General features: G+C 39.0%; 1 long non-coding RNA gene across 1 annotated transcript; it reads left to right on the top strand.

Annotated features, from left to right (window-relative positions):
- Positions 1–3,169, top strand: LOC311269570. The gene is made up of 3 exons (XR_014624108.1): positions 1–66; positions 1,224–1,316; positions 1,624–3,169. It is a non-coding gene; the product is annotated as an uncharacterized lncRNA (long non-coding RNA).
- Positions 3,170–5,372: the final 2,203 nt, after the last annotated feature.

Genomic DNA, 5,372 nt, shown 5'->3' with positions numbered 1-5,372 from the left:
ACTGACTCTACACGTTAAACTCTATTTGAGTTCTCTGAGCAACGATTCACCATGAGACTCTATCAGGTAGGCTATTTTTTGTATTTTTGATTCAATATACAGTATATATACATTTGATCTGAGTCTCTCCTAGCTATATTTTGAATAATTATGTTAGGTCAGATCAACAATGCAGGAGAAAGTGTCTTTTGGCTTCATACTGATCATTTCGTTCTTGTCTTTCATTGACAACATTTTAAACATTTTCCTCTGATTGTCTGCAGTGTTTTAGCAGTGTTTTATCTCAGCTTCAGCCTGGACACACATCTTAGCACCAGGGGCATAGCTATGAATTCTCGCCCCAGTAATCAAATACAAATTTTTGTGGGTCCTCAGGTGGACAAATTTTTGTGTCCTCTAATGCACTCAGTGTGTCTGCCCAGAGCTTTCATAGCTTATATTGGATTACACTGTAAGTAAAGGTTTTGCGTTTCCCTATATTTCATTAAAACTATTTCCTTATTACTATAAGTCTCCCTGCCAAGTAGTTTTGTTATTTCCTATGCATTGCAATATTTGTCTCTGCTAGCTCCACTATTGACTTATGGAGGCCATGTGTTGTACCAAATGTGCACACAGGTTTCTGATGTTTCCCCTCAGATCCTTTTCTTTTTCAAGCGCCTTGACCAAACAGAAGGAATCATTAGGTCAGCAGCGAGTGCGTACTCCCTCACTGCCTTCCCACCTACAAACATGACGAAATGCAAGGCTAAGCTGAAAATATCACTGCTAAGTCACGCTCATTATTTACAGTCATTATGATAACGTGAGACTTGAGGTACTTGGATATGGTTAGCGATGACAACGTTGCACTCACAGTACACGGCCTGCTCTACAGCAACTTATTAATAAAAAGTATTTGTGTTAATTAAACTAAAATAGCTAAGAAAGCTTGTGGAATGTAGCGAAGTAGCTGCTAACACATCTCCCTGTTCGCCAGCGAGAACTATGGAGCAGTCAGTGTCTGTGATGTCAGTTCATGCATTTGTCTTTGGTTTGTTTGGCGGTTTCTATAATCTTACCAACCGCAGCTTTAATTGCACAATTTGTTTTATAATGAGAGACACACATTCATCAGCTTTGGAAGAATTTGTTGATTGAACTGAAAGATTAAGAGCTGCATTAGTCGAGTTCAATATTTGTAATTTGTACATTTATATAACAGTTTTCTGTATAATTTTCAGGATTAAGGTAAAACCCTCTCCATTTCCTGCATGTGAGATATTCGTGTCTGATGATTCAGAGGATACCATAGTCAACTTCGTCCAAAACGAACCGTAAGAAACAAGACTATATGTGATATTGTTATAAACAGTTGAATAATCGATTGTTCTACATGGGAACAATATTTAATCAATGCATCAGAAATGATTAATGACTCAGATGAAGGCTGATTCATCCTCACTTCTTGATTCTACCTGGATGTTGCAACAGTCATTGTAATCTTCACCTTGTAATTCTTTACTGTCACATTCTGAATTTGAAGGATGTAAAAAAAGAAGGCTGAGTCTTGTAGCTTTTGATTACAGATTCTTGAGATGGATGAAAAGTATGTGAAGTCTTTTTTCCTATTTTGTCTTTCAGTGATGTTCAGTTCGATGCACAGACATCATTCACATCACCCACATCTGATGGTTTATCAACCACGTCTGGATCGAGGGATTCTCTATTTGATGAGGATGATTCGTGAGACACTTCTTAAATTCAATACCTTAGTAGTGCACTCATATAAAGTAAACATCATAAAGACTGATCAGAATCAGTGCAGCCAGGGCTGAGTCATCCTGACTCACAGCTGCGGTCAATTGTCTTATGACAAAGACAATTGACAAATTATCTCTTAGAAAACTGTCTTTGGAAGGACAAAGTTTAAATTAATCCCTTAGGCCTGAGTAAACAAAAAGATGTCGGGTCAGGGACCCAAGAGTTAAAGAGTATAAGGAAAAGAAATGAAAAGACCGGTAGAATAAAAAATAACGTTAAAATAAAAATACAAATAAAAAAAAAATACATTAAAAAAAGAGGGATCAAAATGGGAAATTGTAAATGTTGTGGTGAACCTGACGAGGTTCAATATGAAGGAGATGTAAAACGGATGGGCCAAAGAGCACCAGATACTGTAAAATATATAAGAAGTGGGAAAAGAAGTATGGATTTAGAGGAAAGTTACAGGTGTAACAGAGAATTGGTAGAAATTGGTAGAAAAAATAGAGGCAAAGTCAAAGGGAAGTAAGAAGAGACAGAACAAAGAAAGTTACACAGGCGAAGTCATGGTTAAATGAGGCAGAAGCAAGAAAGAGAGGAATGCAGAAGCAGAAATAAAAGGAAGTGAGACAACGTGAAGAAAGGAAAAGAGGAAGAAAAAGAGAAAAAGAAAAAGGAAAAAGATTTTGGAGGTAATAAACTTTATCCTGTTTTGTACTCCAACCGAGATAAACAGGAAGATGACGATTATGTGCCTCTGGGTCTCCATCCCGCTCCTCTGCCGTACCTCAATCCTCAACTACTGCCACCTCCTGCCGCAGCCGCAGCTCCAATTCCTCCCCCTCCCTCTCTCTCTGCACCTACTCTCTCCGCTCCTACACCGACAGAAAGGGCCTTAGGAAGTCCAAAGACAACGAGGTGGGGTAAGTGGTATGATTCTCATAACCCTTTTGCCATGACTGTACTCTCTCCTCCAAAGAAGTCAGTGAATTATAACATAGAAGAAGGAGAAATGTATCCGATGATAGAAATGCCTAACCCGAGAGCTGGGGATGGGCAAGATGCAACAATTAGAGTGTACAGAGCATGGACAGAGGGTGATGTGAAAGACGCAGCATGTGGCGTTCCGCACCCAAGGGAAAACACAGGAGAGTTTAAGGAACAATTTGAAAGACTGTGTGAAAGTTTCCAGCTGAACACTCTAGAGGCAGAAAGAATACTAAGGTGCATGGTAAAGCAAGATGAAGGTGTGTTAATCTACTTAGAGAGACTGAAAGTAGTGTTTGCAGCAAATAGTGGGATACAAGCCACGACCGACCATGCAGTGCATGTAGAAAATGTACTGAGAGATGTGTATTTCCGAGGCGATGTTAATCGTGGAGGCTGGAGAGGGAGAGGCAGAGGAGCAGGACGAGGAGGACGAGGAGGACGGAGATTTGGAGAAGATGAGAGCTGCTATAACTGTGGAAAATTTGGACATTGGTCTCGACAATGTAAAGTTCCAAGGGACAGAGGTCAAGGAGGTTGGCGGGGAAGAGGAGGAGGAGGGACACCCAGACAGATAAATCAGGTCATGCACACACACGCACGTAAACACATACACATCGAGACACAGAAGATGAGGAAGAAGTATGTTAGCTAGAAAGTGAAGTATTTTTAAGCATGAATAAAAAAAAAACGATGGTCAGTTTCCTATGCCTACACATTTTAAGAGTATTTTAATGTAAAACAGCTCATGAGAAGAATATGTGGTGAAACAAAGGAGCCACACAGAGTATTTGGTAGAGCCTTGAAGGAAAAATCAAGAAATGTATTAAGATTTGCTTAAATTTTGAGTCATGGGATTACCCATGTCTCAACAGGAGGGATGGTATACATAATAGAGAACATTAAAAAATGTTTTTGTGCTTCATGATTAATATGTTCTAAGCATAAATGTTCCAGGTCGATTACGTCTAAAGCCAGGTAAATTCACCATGCAAAAATTAAAACTATGTGTAATAACTGTTTTATGTACGACCCTGATTGCATTCCTTATTGTAAGTATCAAGAGAGATTTTTGAATTTTACTGAGGAGGCAATTGGGCCATACATCAACACTTAGATAAGACTAGTTTAATAGCATGGCAGAATAGGATGGTGTTAGACATGTTGTTGGCTGGATGTAGAATGTTTGGAGATATGTGTTGTAAGTTTATTCCTAACAATACAACACCTGATGGCAGCACCACTAAGGTATTGGGTGGATTAATCTCCCTATCTGTAGAATTGGCTGAAAATTATGGTTTGATGATGCTCTGACAGAATGGTTACAGGACATATTGATTACCAAATGGACTATGAGTGTACAGCACCAGAATATGTTTCATTTGATTTGACAGATGATGATCTATATGGTAACCTCTTTAATGAAGAGGAAGATACGACGGTTTAAGGAATAATTGCTGTTTAAGTGTTTATTCTACTGAGTACATATTGAAAATAACCCCATTGTTTTTATTTCTTTACGTGCAAGGGATAGTTTAGTTAGGTAGGGACAGGTCCATATCCAAGTACGATGGGTTGACCAGCTTGGTGAGGATGCTTATGTTTTGTTTTAGGCGTAACATTGTAGTTAAAAAGTTTTTGAACCTATGTTATTCTTATAACTTCTGTGCCTTGATGGAGTACCTGTGTGTGGCTGCCGGGGCAGCGGAACCGTGAGAGAGTTTCCCTATCTAGAAGAATAATGGTAAACTAGAATGTTTTGAACTGCTGATAGGGTTTTCGCTCTCACACTCCACAAAATTCATGTAATAATTATGCTTAAAATCAGCATAAACAGGAGGGATATGTGATGAGAATTTTGTATTACATGTAGAGGAAGGTGAATTGATGTTACACAGCCCCCTTGTGAGGGACTGTTAAATGTGAACTGTGACCTGTGACTTGTGACCTTTTGATATGGCCTTGTTTTGTGACTTATCTTATGACCTAAGTAAGGTACTGACACTAATGGTAAACATCCTCCTCTCTGTAGGAAGGTTTGAATCAGCATTTGTTATGGTGATGACACACCCAGAGAGAGAGAGAGATAAATACCCTGATTCCCTCCTTAGAAAGGAGTCTTCACTTTGTAACTGATCTGCGTGTTGCTCTGTGAATGCTCCTCTTGTACAAGATTAAAACCCTTGTTTGAACTCTGAGCTGACTCCGATCTCCTTCCTCCAGTTCTAATGAACGCAGAATTATTTTAACAAGGTCTGTCTTGCAAAAGAAAACTTGATCTCAATGAGATTACCTGATTAAATAGAGGTTATAAATTGCACTTCTATGAAGTTGGGGGACTCATAGGGGGCAACATTAAAGCAGTAGTGACACCTAACTCCAAAAAATGCTACATTTCACATGATACAACTCAATGTCATCTTTCATATGCCCCCTCTGCCTCCTAAATAACCGCTTCCTCCAAACCGTATAGGTCATAACTGTACAGTAACACAGGCTTTATGTTAAACTTTAAGTCGTAACTGTTCATTCATGTGCTGTCTGAAAACTTGGAAAGATGTTTTTTCCAGAAAATTCATATGAATGTTCTCTCAAGTCAGAACAACAACTGGGAGAGTCAGAGAAAAGTTTGGCATATGAGT

The sequence above is a fragment of the Pagrus pagrus genome (genome assembly GCF_965226575.1).
Source record: "Pagrus pagrus genome assembly, chromosome: 2".
NCBI classification, from domain to species: domain Eukaryota; kingdom Metazoa; phylum Chordata; class Actinopteri; order Spariformes; family Sparidae; genus Pagrus; species Pagrus pagrus.
The sequence above is the reverse complement of the archived record's forward strand: the minus strand, read 5'-3'. Positions and strand labels throughout refer to the sequence as shown.